The 14576-nt window shown below is 45.5% G+C and overlaps 1 protein-coding gene across 13 annotated transcripts in view; it reads right to left on the bottom strand.

The window, feature by feature from the left end:
• EXD3 (exonuclease 3'-5' domain containing 3) overlaps positions 1-14576 on the bottom strand; it is a 685344-nt gene that overhangs the window by 203179 nt on the left and 467589 nt on the right. The window lies entirely within an intron of this gene.

Below are 14576 nucleotides of genomic sequence, written 5' to 3'. Positions count from 1 at the left end.
GTGCCAACCCCTTGCTAACAATGTCTCAATCTGCACACACAGCCACGTGTGACTGCACTTGCCCATACTTGTAATTTAGGATTGGGAGAACTAGGGCTGTGTTTTTTCCTCCCTCAGCTTGTTAGAGACTCAAGTCTGTCCTGGGAATCAAAACAGCTCTGGGCACAACCTGGGGCTCACATGCGTAGGGACTAGGAAGAGGCTGCAGTGTAGGAAAATCACTAAAGTGACGGAGGCATTGCTAGCTAATGAGGACGCTTGGGAAATTCGTAAAGGCGTGATTTCAGCCTCTGGGGACCCCAAGGGAGTAATGACTAGCCGCTGGCTTTACTTTAAATCCCTTCAGTTTTTCTCTAGCTCTGCTAACCGTGTTATTATTTTTCTGTTAGTTTCATCAAATCCAATTAACCCCCCTTTCTAGCCACACACATCTCCCCTCCTTGTAGCCCAGCCCTCTTTCTTGTCTTGCCTCTAGCAGGCTCGAAGGAACGCCTGCCCTGGGCGCTAACGCTTCGTCCACACTGCAGCTGTACAGGAGTCAATGGAGTCAAGCATGATCTGACCCAGTTCCAGAATAAAGATGGAGTGTAGATGGGACCCAACAACGTGCCTATGACTAGGTTAAAGCCCTGGACTATGCAGGGTTTTAACCCCAGTATTGTCTCTGTTTATACAACAACTATTAACTGAGTTATAACCAGTTCAGGAGACAAATGTTGGGTAATTAAGTCTCCCACTTCAGCTGCAGTCACAGGGCCAGATCCAGCAGCCTGGCTGGGTATATTGGCTGAGCTACATTGATGTTAACAGAGTGATAGTGATTTTCACCAGTTGAGGATCAGGCTTAACAATTCAGTGGACAGACAATGCATTTGTAGGACACTCAGTACAGACAACACAAAGAGCTACTGGTACTGGGTTAACAGTGGCAGGCAATTGCAACAGCCACTAGAACAACAAGGAGTCCGGTGGCATCTTAAAGACTAACTGAAGAAGTGAGGTTTTTTACGCACGAAAGCTTATGCCCAAATAAATTTGTTAGTCTTTAAGATGCCACCGGACTCCTTGTTGTTTTTGTAGATACAGACTAACACCGCTACCCCCTGGTTCTTAACAGCCTCTAGGTTTACCTTCCTCATGTTGGTAACTGCTCTGGGGACAAAGGAAATCCATGTTATCAGCAAGAAGCTACAATTTCCCTGAGGCTCAATAGCGCTTCTGATCTTAGCCAGAGATAATAGACCAGCCAACTCCAGCAGCAAGGCACTGTGCAGCCCCCTGGGCTGCAATGCTGAGCTCCTGAAGTACTGTCATTTCCCGGTGGGTATTCCTCAGCTACCCGCATTGACTCATTCACCAGCGTCAGTTTAATCTCTGTGCTCAGGTACACGCACCAATGTATCCATGGAGAAAATATGTGAACGCACAATTATGTCTGATCATTTACATACTCAAACCATGGTTCCCACACAGCTGTAACTTCCTGTCCTGAGTATACTCTACACATGCTGTTAAATGGATACCTGAGAGTAAGGATGTGGTTAGTGCCCAGGACTGGGTGCCAGGAGACCTTTGGTTCTAAACATTTTCCTGTGTGACTTTGGGAAAGTCACCACTCTGTGCCTCAGTTTCCCCTTACATATGATGGGGATAATATGTACTGTGATTGATTAGTTGTACTACAATAGTGCTTAGAATCGCCACGTGAGAACAGAACCCCACTGTGCTAGGTGCTATACAAAGACAAAGCCATGGTCCCTCCCCCAAAGAGCCTGCATTCTAAGTAGGCAAGACAGACAAAAGATGGGAGGGGAAACAGAAGTACAGAAAGTGGAAGCCACTTGCTAGAGCTCACACAGGAAATCAATGGCAGAGCTGGGAACAGAACCCAGCTCTCCTGAATCTTAGCCCAGTGCCCTATCGACCAGACCATCTTGCCTCTCACTGAAGAAGAGAATGGGCAGAACGCCCTCTCCAATCAGCCTTTTGTTCATAGCACCTGGATCCATGTGGATTTCTGCTTTCTCGGACAGTAGCTTTTCACTAATAATCGGGTATCTTCCTTCCTGTGAAAAGCCAGGGCAGATTTCCACTCGTTATTTAGTCAGTCTGTGTGAAAGGGAAATGTGTAGCCTCCCCACGTTGTCTTCTCTCCTCCCCCCCCCCCCCCCCCCCCGCACAGAACACCTGTATTTTAAGGCAAAATTCTTAATGTCGTCTTTAAATAATGAATGTTTGTCAGGCACTTGGAGACCCTTGGATGGACGCTGCGGTAGTAGGGCAAAGTGCTGTTACTTAGGCACGTTGCCCACGTTACAGTTATGGAAGGAGTCATAGCCTTGAATTTCTTGCTTTTTGTATCTGCGCATTCTCAGCCGTGGTGTTATTTCTATTTATTGCTGGATTGATGTAGAAGGAACCTGTGACAAAGCAGTTCAGTTCCTGAGCAATATTGAACAAAGCAGAAACTATTAAGAATCAGTCAAAAGAACCAATCATCTTAAATATACAGCCAGCTAGAAACAAGGAACATCTCAGAGGATGACACCGAGCAGGGTACACCTACGAACAGGATAGTCTCCCAAATGATACACAAAGAAATGGGGCTGGAAAGGGAGGGGCCCCTAAAAACGGTCAAGGAAAGGCCAGCTGGGACAGACAGGATTTGCTGAGCAGCCAAGGGTTTTAGGAGATCCCCTCTGCGAAGGCATTCCATGCCAATGGGCCATCACTGAATATGCCGAGCCTGTCAGCCGGTGCTAAAGGACCACAGGAACTGAGCCAACCATAGGATCCAGAGACATCAGCTGAGAGGTGAGTGTTCACATACTCAGATAGGGATTTGGAAGGGTGCTCTATGCGGGACAATAATGTGCTGTTGCCCTTGTGCTTGGCATTGAATTCCTTGGTATTATTTTAAAGGTGCTGGTGTGTTTCTCTGAGCAAGAGGCTGAGGCTCGCCCATCACCGTTCTTGCAGGCTGGTTTAAAGTCATCTAGAACCTGCAGGTCAATGAAATGCAGTGGGGCAATCCATGCTTGGAGTAAGCAGATACAGTTACCACTGTAAGCCAGGATTCAACTTGGCGCAATACCTGAATGAATCAGAAATGATGGTCCCTGAGAACTACAAAAGAATGCACATCTTCCATTCTCCCATGCTCAGCTCTGTATTCAGCTAATCCATCCTAACAGCTACCCCATCTTTTCTTTTCTTTTCTTTTCCCATCTCCTCCTTTTGGGAGACAGTGGCTCATCTCACTGGCATGCCAAAAACTCAGACACTGCACAGCTTTGATGGCGAAGGTTTACAGATGTGCCTGGATCAGCTGGGTGGTGGCTGAGCTCTATGGCATTGGAAGAGCCTGGTGAGCTGCTAGCCATCAACTTAACCAATATCAACTTGTTCTGACATCAACTTCATTCACAAATCCTGGACAGTTCTTGGGTTGAGCATTAGGTTCCCCATGCCTGTTATGAGCCCTTCTAGCTGCTCACACCTGTGGCAAGAATGGTCCGTCCTCTTTCCATTATTCTAGTACTGCAGAATCAAATGGATAAATCCCCAGCGTTTCTGCCTTGGGGGTCACGTATGAGATTCCATCATGGTTGGCTTAGCAGAATTGCGTGAGTCAGGAGGCCTGCATAGCTAAAAGCATCTCCATTAAATTTGTTCCCATCCATTTGGTCTCCTCTGCCTTGCCGTCTGCACTGGGAGCTGGGTTCTGAAGCACTGTGTGATCAGTAGGCCAGTGCAGCAGTCCCAATTGGCTTCATATTTTTCTCTCTGCACCAGCAGCAGTTGCAACCACATGAATGGTTTGATGGTTGCAGACATACGGCTTTCTTGCTACAGCATGAGCTTTTTCTCACCAGTTGCTCTCACACTACACTGTCTTGTGTCTCAAAGCGGCAGTCACAGCGTGGTCTAGGCTGGGAATCTGACAGTCTCTCCCTTGTCATTCAAAACAAACAGAGATGTAAAAAAGCAGCTTCTCCGCAGTGTCCAGAGAGACGTGTGAACAAAGCAATGGAGAGATTAAGTGGGTGAAGTGCCAAGAAACTGGGATGGGGGCCTACAGGACTATAACAATAAATAAATAATGGTCAGAGTGTTTGTATATATTTATCATCCTCTCTACACCCCGCCAGAAGGGCTTCGGAGGCCAAACACCACAATGGAAACAAACATGAGAGTAGAGTCCCAGCCTCTTAAAATACGACGTATCAAAACAAACCCAGGGCCCCAATTTTTAAAAATGCAACGAAAGGGACTGGAAGGCAAGGCAATAAATGTAGGTCAGTGGCATGAGTTCAGACACCCTCCAGTGCCAGGCTCAAGGAGCAGACTGAGAATGAAGCTAGAGTTAGCACCATTAAAGATTTTCCTTAAAGTCGATCCAGCCACTGTAGAGGAGCCAGGGCAGTTGTAAGAGAATTACAACACAGTAGCTCAAATCAGTGATCCCCCATGCTCCCAGGGCCAGCTCCAGGCACCAGCTTAACAAGCAGGTGCTTGGGGCGGCCAAGGGAGAGGGGCGTCACCTGCAGCAATTCAGGGGCGGCAGGTCCCTCACTCCCTCTAGGAGCGAATAGGGTTACCATACGTCCGGTTTTTCCCGGACATGTCCGGCTTTTCGGCAATCAAACCCCCGTCCGGGGGGAATTTCCAAAAAGCCAAACATGTCCGGGAAAATGCCGGCCGGGCACCTCCCCTCCCGCGGCTGCTCTGCTCCTCCCCTGACTCTTCGGCTCTGTTTAAGAGCCGAGCTGCCCGAGCGCTATGGGCTTCAGGCAGCCCCCTTGCCTCCGGACCCCAGCCGCCGACTGGGCACTTCCCCTCCCGGGCTCCAGCAGCTGGGGTCCGGAGGCAAGAGGGCTGCCCGAAGCCGGTAGCGCTCAGGCAGCTCGGCTCTTAAACAGAGCCAAAGAGTCAGGGGAGGAGCAGAGCCTCCGGCCGCGGCGGCTCTGCTCCTCCCCGGCTCTTCGGCTCTGTTTAAGAGCCGAGCGCTACCGGCTTCACGGTTTGCCGGGCAGCCTCCAGACCCTGCGACCCCGGCTGGGCGCTTCCCCTCCCGGGCTCCAGCTGCGCTGGGAAAGCGCCGGCCGGGGGCGCAGGGTCTGGGAGCTGCCCGGCAAACCGTGAAGCCAGTAGCGCTTGGGCAGCCCTTTTCGCGTGGCTGGGAGTGGGAGGGAGGATGGGGCGGAGTTAGGGTGGGGAAATGGGCGGGGCCATGGCCCGTGGAGGGTCCTCTTTTTTTATTTGTTAGATATGGTAACCCTAGGAGCGAAGGACCTGCCGCTGAACTGCGGCCGCCGATCGCGGCTTTTTTTTTTTCCCAATTGCCGCCGCCAATCGCAATCACAGCTTTTTTTTTGCTTGGGGCGGCAGAAATGCTGGAGCCGGCCCTGCATGCTCCTGCACTCTGAGCATGCTGCACCACTCAGAGGTCTAGTCTGCTCTTACCCTAAGTTCACACTACACACATGCTGTACTGAAGCCTCACTATCAACAAACACAATGCTTATAAAATGTAAAATACGCCCTTGTCTTTGCAAGCCAGTTTTGCCACAAGAAGTGTATGAACGCAGGCAGGATCCACACTGGTTAGAAAATTTCCATTCCAGGCAACTGATCTGATGAGCTCACAGCCAGTGACTAGACACTGCACTAGATATTTGCATTCATGCTGCAGGCAGGAATAATTGACTTTTCCACATTTTTCAGAGCACCTGAAACTATGTCAGTAGGACAGGGGACAAAAGTTAGCATTTATTCACACACAGAGTGGATATGCCTATGCCCACCGATTATATCACTGACCTTCCACCACACTGTGGATTGCAGAGGCACCAAACCATAAGTCCGTTATGGAGGCAGCTCATGGAAAGCAGGAACCAAGTATTGGTCAAGAATTCTTATCAGGCGTGTGATAAGCGGAAGAGATCACATAAGGGAAGCTGGAGTTCGATAGCTGCAATTGTGTGTGTGTGTGTGTGTGTGTGTGTGCGCGCGCATGTAGATATACACATAGGTATGAAGTAGCAGAGGGGTAGCCGTGTTAGTCTGAATCTATAAAAAGCAACAGAGGGTCCTGTGGCACCTTTAAGACTAATAGAAGTATTGGAGCATAAGCTTTCGTGGGTGAATGCCCACTTCATCAGACGCAATACATAGGTATGAGTACACACACCTCCACGTGGTTACATTTACACACATCCACATGATCATATACACATATATCACCAGAGGTGCATGCATGAGCGGGCACGCATACACACACATACACATTTCCTGGAGACCAGCATCTTTAAACTACCCATTCAGTATTACATAGTCTTTAAATATGCTTTTCTAGCAGACAATTTCTCCACCACTGCCTTGAATGCATGAGATACAACCAAACAGGAAGAGACAGAAGAAGTCCCAATCCATAGGGGCCAGTTCTACTACCTCGACATGACTGTGTATTTATCATTGATAATAACTGCAGTAGGATGAGGCCCATAAGGGGATCGTTTTCTTCTCCTGTATGGGAGAACCAACTTGAGACTTGTACACTACTGCACTACCTGAGCCAAAGAATTCCTAGTCAGATTTCAAACTTCTTCTGCATTACAAAGAAGTTCAGCAGGAGGTTTGGGTCAGTGGTCTTTGTTTGGCTCGTTACAGAGTTAGGGACTGGACAAAGGTCAGGAGTGTTGGGATCCCAGGATTTGGGTTGGGCCCATTTCTGCTATAAACATGGTTCAAATACTTCTGATTTCTCTGCCACACTGTGTGTGAAATGTTGGAGGTTATGGAAATGATACATTTGTGATCAGATCAGGCGTGGCTTCTTCTGCATGGTAAATTTCCATCCCCTATGTTATCTTTAATAAACAGAATGCTGCTTTTTCCGCTGAGCTCTAAAACAGAGAAACTCTTGTCGTCTTTAATTTATTATTTTTCATTCTGTGAACATTTTCCCAGAGGGGAAAGCAGAAGTGACCTTCTGGAGAACCTCACTGTGTGAAAGCATCATAAAAAGGAGAAATGTCACCGGCTACCCTACAAAGAAAAAAAAGGAGGATAACAGTCACCTAAACCTCCCGGGGATGTTACATGCACTGAGACCAAAATTCCTATGCCTGGATGGCACCAGTTAAACACTTAAATATGGATCTAGGAGGATAATATTGGGAAATCAAGTGTGAAGATGTTGGACTTCATCTCTGGGTTCTGTTTCAATCAATGAATTCCTGTTAAGATAGGAGCTTGGTGACAGTCACCTGGCTCTATAGTCCTGTTAAATGTGTTCTGTACTTTGTGTAATAAAATGCTCTTTAAGGTTGACTAGCTGGCTCAGGAGACTGTTAGCGAGCTATAGCGTCTTTCATGTATAGGTTGCCTGTGTGAGTCCAGTCCAGATTCACAGGGGAGGTAAATCAGCGTTATTGGCACCCACTGGCTAGTCAGTGACCCATATGAGGTGAGTTTGGAGGCTCTCAGTCCATGTCACAGCAGGCAGCTTTCGCATCACATAACTTTACTGTTATCCAGAGTATCCCAACCACATGGCAGCAGGTTCTAGGAGGAGTAAAATTAGATGTTTCACCCATCCAGTCTGGGTACTTTGCCTTTTTATGTATATGATGCTGTATTATTACTGCTTTGTTACCATTCAATACAGAAACAAAGTATCAGTCACTACACCTTAAATATGCATGGATTCTTGGTGCCTACAACCTTACTTAATCATATAGCCAATGAAATGAACAATGACCATGTTACTTTGAAATCAGTTCTCTCTGCCCTCTGATAAGGAAAGACTTGACAAATCCTCTGTAATCATCTGTGCTTGACTGTCCTCGATTGTAAACAGATGCTGATCTCCATCATTTTCAACAGCACCAGCAGCATCTTGAGGTTTCCCCATTTGTAGTAACACCTTTACTCTCTTCTGCTGTCATACAGCTCTTCAGTTGATAATTCAACTGTTCAAAGAGCCCCTGAATCCTAGGTCAAGTTAGGTAACTGCCCTATGTGTTAGGTAGATCTGGTCCCAAATACACTGTTCTACTTCCCTATGGAGCTAATACTGATGCGCAGCAAATAGCGTCATTGGCCTGCTATGTTTTACAGGACAATTAAGGTCCTCACATGTGCCTGGAATAATTATACACAGCAGGTCTAATTAAAGCTACATGCCCCAGTACTTCCTTTGACCATCTATGAGGGTCTGAGACCTTCAGGCTTCTCTGTAGACTCCTGCTTGCAGAAACAGGAAATTCAGTGGCTACAATCCTTTGTAATGAAGTTCTTGTATCAGGTGATGCCATTGAAAGCCTCAGCAGTGAAGGCCTCTGTCCCCAGCACAAATACAGCACAGGCAGTGGCCTTACCAGCTTCTTCACCGTGCTACCGCATCTCAGACCTGATCCAGAGAAACTAACTGCAGATCTGAGAGATCTACCTCCAGGGCCCATTCAGCCCTTGGTCTCTCTGCTGGAATGCCAATGAGGGGGCAGTGCTATAATGGCACTTGCTCTGATGTGGAGATTGGAATGAGACCATCAAGTCACTTTACACAGGCCACCGAATGGCCACCACATAGTAATAGCATACAGCCACGGCCACCACGGGCTGCAGTCATGCTGGCTCTGCAGCCTAGGAGCATTCCTATGAGTCAGCCAATCCCTCTTCAAGAGCATTTCAAAGATATGAACATTAAGAAAAATCCCTGTAGTGATAGTTGGCTTTTATTCCTTGACTGGACTCTGCTGACTCAAATTGGACCCAAAAGATCACTGTTGCCCCATCCCTAGAGCCATATTTCACGGGTGTTGCCAGGCAGGCTGCCGATGCTCCTCTCTTCTGTTCAGAAGCCGTTTGCCAACACTGTTCTCAAAAAGGCCACTTCTGCTTTCCCATCTGGGAAAATTCTCACAGAAAAAAAATAATAAATGAGAGACAACAAGAGTTTCTCTTTCTCTCTTTTTTTTGGAGTGGGGGTGGGGGCAGGAATACAGAGAAAAGCCAAGTTTTGTTTATTGACGCTATCAAAGGTGATTTAAAATATATCCTGTGACAGACCCACAACGCCCTTCTAAAATAAACACCAATCACAGACTTGTGGGTTGATGACATCAGCTGATGAACTCTCATGGGAAAAAACAGAGCAAAACAAGAACCCATTTTCTCCAACAGAGAGAAACTGAGAGAGTGAGAGGGAGAACTGTTACTGAATTACACACATTACACACAGAGAAGGCATCTGGTGCAGCAGCTAGAGCCCATGTTGATGCCACCAGGCTGATTTCACCTTCTGCCAATATTATCACAGGGAAGAGAAACAAAATCCATAGATTGTTTCCCTCTTAGCAGCTCACACAGACTGGCAGCAAAAAGTAAAAAGGCAGCTCTGACAAACCAAATTAGATTCTTTTCTTAGATGCATCATCTGTAGATCACACTAAGATACCCTGTCTCCTTCTATAGTCAAAAATGCATTCATCTATGTAGATGACTTATTTTTGCTTCCATTATTCCACTGTCTACCACCTGATCACTCTCCTTTTGCTCTGTGGTCAATGAGTAACTCTCTGCACAGTTGTTGCCAATGCAGTTCTAAGAGCCAGTCTATGGAGGACACCGTGGAACCTTTGTGTTTGCACCATTATCCCACAGGTCAACACAAAATCCATGGAAGATACTTGGCTTCCATTGTCACTTGGCATGGGAGCTCATGTCTGTAACAATGTCTGGCTGAGCCAAGGAGCCAGCTTGATTCAGCATTTGGAATTACGTCTTGTTCAGCTGCTGGAATCCTAATGGTAATAGGCAGGGTCTGCTCCTTATGTAAAAGACAGAACTGGCTAACCAATTTCTATGAGCCACACCAAATAGAGCATTATGTGGTGTGGTAGGATTGCTCAGGTTGTATATTAAATGCAGTTCAAATACTCTCAGCCACTGATCATTGTTGATACAACACTAACAAGCCCACCACAGTTATCCCAGAAACTGAGCATTAGGGATGTTGCAGGTAATTTCATGCAAATCTGGAATAGTTGCATGAAAACACAATCCTTGAAGCTTATAATTCACTGGCGCCAACTGCTTAATCCCAGGGAGTAGTTACCATCCTGTCTGTGATAGTGTATCACAGCTAGTTGCTGTGGGGATGATAATGACATCAGTGGATGATGGAAACATGGGGCAAGAGACATAGAAAAACTAATTTATAAAAATCTGTTTTCATGCAAATATTCTGGTATTGTTTTAAAAAACACAAAGGTGTGCGTGAGACTCCATAAAATATTGGGGAAAATGCAGGAAAGACATTGTGCTATATTCTCCCATTGAACAAATAGTACAAATGTAGACTCAGCCACAATCAGCCATAAAATCTGGATTATGGACCAGCTGCTCTAGCAACCCACTGTGAACTATCTCTGAACTTGTCATGGCTCAGATGTGGGTTATAATATGTGACAAAGACAAAAATGAAGGACACCAAAAATTATTCATGTAGAAAACTTAAAATGATATTAATTACTTTAATATAAATAACTTTCTATTAGATTTATGATTCCTTATTTCTGACCCAAATCATTTTTGACAATTAAAGTTAGGGGGACACCAAATGTGTGTAGAAAATAGGAAAACAGGACTCAGGCCTAGACAGGCCCTCCTGGGTCACTGAGTCCAGTGCCGCTGTTGTAGACAACCCTGTGATATCATCCTGTTCGTAAACATATCACGGGAGGAATATGTAAGAACTTTGGGATTAAAATGAGTGTCATCACCCAAAAAGAGGGACCCTTGAAAGTTATGATTGTGAAATGTAATTTGCACTAGTCGGCCTGTTGTAAGGGGAGACTGGTACAAATGTGGTGTAGATTTCCAAATGGGATACTTTTTTTTTTTTAATATTATTCCCTGCAAAGTCTCAGAAGGACCTAAAAGAAGTTAAGAATTTTTTTTCATGGTTTGAAAACGTTTTGCATCTCACTGCAAAGAAAAAGAATGAGACCTGCCGAATTAAAACCAGAGTAGATTACAGTCTGTAAAATAAAAAGGTGAGGAGTGCAGTGAGAAATCATCATCATCTATCATGTAAGAGGAAGCTGGTTTGGTGGGAAAATGTTCAACTGTCAGAAGAGGAGAGAAATATTGGAACTAACCCTCTGAAACTGGAAGTCACTTTGGTGACAACTATAAACATTTCAACAAGGTCAAGTGAAAAAAGTCTGAGCCACGTTTGCTATATCTGCACAAATGAGACCCCAAACCATCGAGTCTCCTAGTTACTCCGAACAGGAAGAGAACATCTCTGTTTTCTTGCTGCATGTTTTGGAGCCAAGAGCTCAGTTTCTGGTTCAGACACCTTTACAGCCTCCTCCTTACAGTGGAAACAGAATGATCCTGAAGGCCAATCCACAGGGCAATGGCCGTCCAAGCCATTCCAGTCACAGAATCATAGAAATGTAGGGCTGGAAAGGACCTCAAGGGATCATGAGGCCACTCCATCCCCCCATACCGAGGCAGGATAAAGTATATCTATTCTAGTCCATTCCTGACAGATGTTTCTCTAACCTTTTCAGCCACAGAGGGACAAGTAACAATAAGGGAATACTTTGACTGCTTTACTTGTGGCACCTTAGAGACTAACACATTTATTAGAGCATAAGCTTTCGTGGACTACAGCCCACTTCTTTGGATGCATACGAAGAAGTGGGCTGTAGTCCACGAAAGCTTATGCTCTAATAAATTTGTTAGTCTCTAAGGTGCCACAAGTACTCCTGTTCTTTTTGCGGATACAGACTAACACGGCTGCTACTCTGACATTTGACTGCTTTGGCATCATTGCCAGGAGAAAGCTAACAGTGCGATACTGCAGCTTTCCAATTACAGTATCTGAACAACTCACTGCCCAATATTTCTTCCAGGTCCACTACCTTCCCAATCAAAGCTGCTACTCTGGCTTTACCAAGGGCATCAGTAGGGATGTTAGAACAACAGTAGTTTGAAGCAGTGCTTTATGCTGGTTACAAAGTGGATCTCAAATGGCACGGGAGTTTTTAGTAGAGGCTGTTTTACACTCGCAGTGATATCAGCCTACAGAAAGTATAATTTGGACACATGGCCTGATCCTCCTCTCAGGTGAGATCTACACAGGAACGGGGAATCTGTCTACCAGCTTGGGTAGACCATGCACTAGCTGTGCTCAAGCTAATGTGCTGAAAATAGTAGTATAGCCATAGGCAGCAGCTTGGGTTACTGGCCTGAGTACACAGGGGGACCACATGGGTCTGTACTCTGATGGCTACCCCAGCTACACTGCATTGAGTGCCTAGCTTGAACAGAGCTAGTTTAGCTGTCTACCTGTGCTGAGAAGCACGCTCCCAGCTGCAGTGTAGACAGACCTTCAGAAGCAAACAGAGCATTCCAAAGCATCTGATACCTTTCCTGCTAATAATCAAAAAGCCCTTTCCAACAATGAACACAGAGACGCAAACTGGAGAGAATCAGACCCTCCCAACTGTATACCCATATGAGGTATAACATGCTCTGGGAATCCTCAGTTGACAGATGTTACAGAAATGCAAAACATTACCACTTGTACTGAATTTCCTGGCTTTTGCCAGTTTTTGTCAAAATCCCCACACTATTGTTTTAATTTAATCACATACACACACAGAGTTCCAATAAACTCAGTAATGTTGAAGGAGTTTGATTTTTACCAACCCTTCTATCAAATCCATTGCATGTACTTTGAGAAGGCAAAAGATGAAGAAGAATGTGTGGTTTGGGGAGGTGGAGAGACTTCACGTAGGTGTGGTTGAGAACAGCCCACACTGCAGCAGCGTTCTGATGGTTCCAGCTAAGATTTGACCAAACCAACAAAATATTCCCTTCCCCTTTGTAAAACACCCACCTTTCTTTGTTCTCTTTAACCATGGAACAGGGTAAACAGGGACTTTCTGGCTGCAGTGGAGTTGCAAAACAGGGAACATTTACAGCGTAACAGTTCACTTGGCCTGTAATGATCTCTGTTCTGTGCTATTTGAGATATTTGTACTGGGTAGGACGTGATGCCCCAACAGTCCTGGCGCTTTTCTGCTTGCTCCTGTAGTGAAGCAAAGATGCTGTGTTCATAGCATTAGTGTCTGCTCTGACTCTGAGGGATAGCTGAGGTGTCACACACTGAGCAGTACGGGAGTGATTTTCAAAAGCACCCAGCACTGGCCGAACTTCAAGCCGAACTTGGCTTGAACAGGAGCAATGCTAGACCAAAGCTGATCACTTCTGAAAATCCAATCCTACATCTTCAAATACAGGACCAAGTTAGAGAGAGAGAGAAAAAAAAAGGCTGATAGCATGGAGCTTCAAGAGTGAGTGAAACTGACTAAACAAAGAATTCCTCTGAATAGGAAAGAAATGTTACATATATGTACCATGTGGAATACAAAACATGAATGGACGGTATTGGGACATCAGTCATGTCAATTAATTTTCCAGGGGATCTGTCATACAATTACCTCCAAATCCTTTCACAGCTAACAGTTCCAAAAAAGTGATTTCTTGTTACACATCTCTTGTGCATTAAAATTTAAATTCTCAATCAGGTCCAGCAGTTAACCCTCTGAATAAACTATTGCACTCCGGAGTGGATGATTCTGACCTGGACTTGCATTAAAGGTGAGTTATTAATAAAATAACAGCAATATTCTAAACTTATGTAGCAACTTCCATCCAAAGATCCCAATGTGCTTTGCAAACACTGTCTCTTAATAACTTTGTGCAATAAACAATGTCATCCAATTTTACAGAAATGAGGCATGGAAGGGTGAAAGGTCACACAGTGAGTCAATGGCAGAGCTTGGGCTAGAACTCATTAATCCTGAATCCCAGTATTCTGCTCTAACCCCGAGACTCAATTCAGTGATAGAAAGACTCATGAACACTATAACTGAAATATTACAATTGCCTTTATGGAAAATAACAACCATTCCCCATATATGTGATCAAATATATTGTAAAGCTGTGAAAAACATATGAAACACCTACAAAACATTGTACTCTAAAGGTATCTAGTGTGAAGTGTGATAATCAACCTAATTAACATCTAAGGGCTAGACTTTCAAACTCTCACATAATCTATGTATTTAAAACCAGTGTGACAGACCCAGACCAGTGGGGTACAGGAGTCTGGTAGAGGGCAAATATACTGGTCACTGGATGAGTAGTTTTCTGTTCCCTGAGTGACCAGAGAAGGGGCTGCACTAGAGTAATCAGGAACCTGCTAGAACCAGTTAAGGCAGGCAGGCTAATTAGGACACCTGGAGCCAATTAAGAAGAAGCTTCTAGAATCAATTAAGGCAGGCTAATCAGGGCACCTGGGTTTTAAAAAGGAGCTCACTTCAGTTTGTGGTGTGAGTGTGAGGAGCTGGGAGCAAGAGGCGCAAGGAGCTGAGAGTGAGAGGGTGTGCTGCTGGACGACTGAGGAGCACAAGCGTTATCAGACACCAGGAGGAAGGTCCTGTGGTGAGAATAAGGAAGGTGTTTGGAGGAGGCCATGGGGAAGTAGC

Source organism: Chrysemys picta, chromosome 18, assembly GCF_011386835.1.
Source record: "Chrysemys picta bellii isolate R12L10 chromosome 18, ASM1138683v2, whole genome shotgun sequence".
NCBI lineage: Eukaryota > Metazoa > Chordata > Testudines > Emydidae > Chrysemys > Chrysemys picta.
Note: the sequence above shows the minus strand (reverse complement) of the source record. Positions and strands in the feature narration are given on the sequence as shown.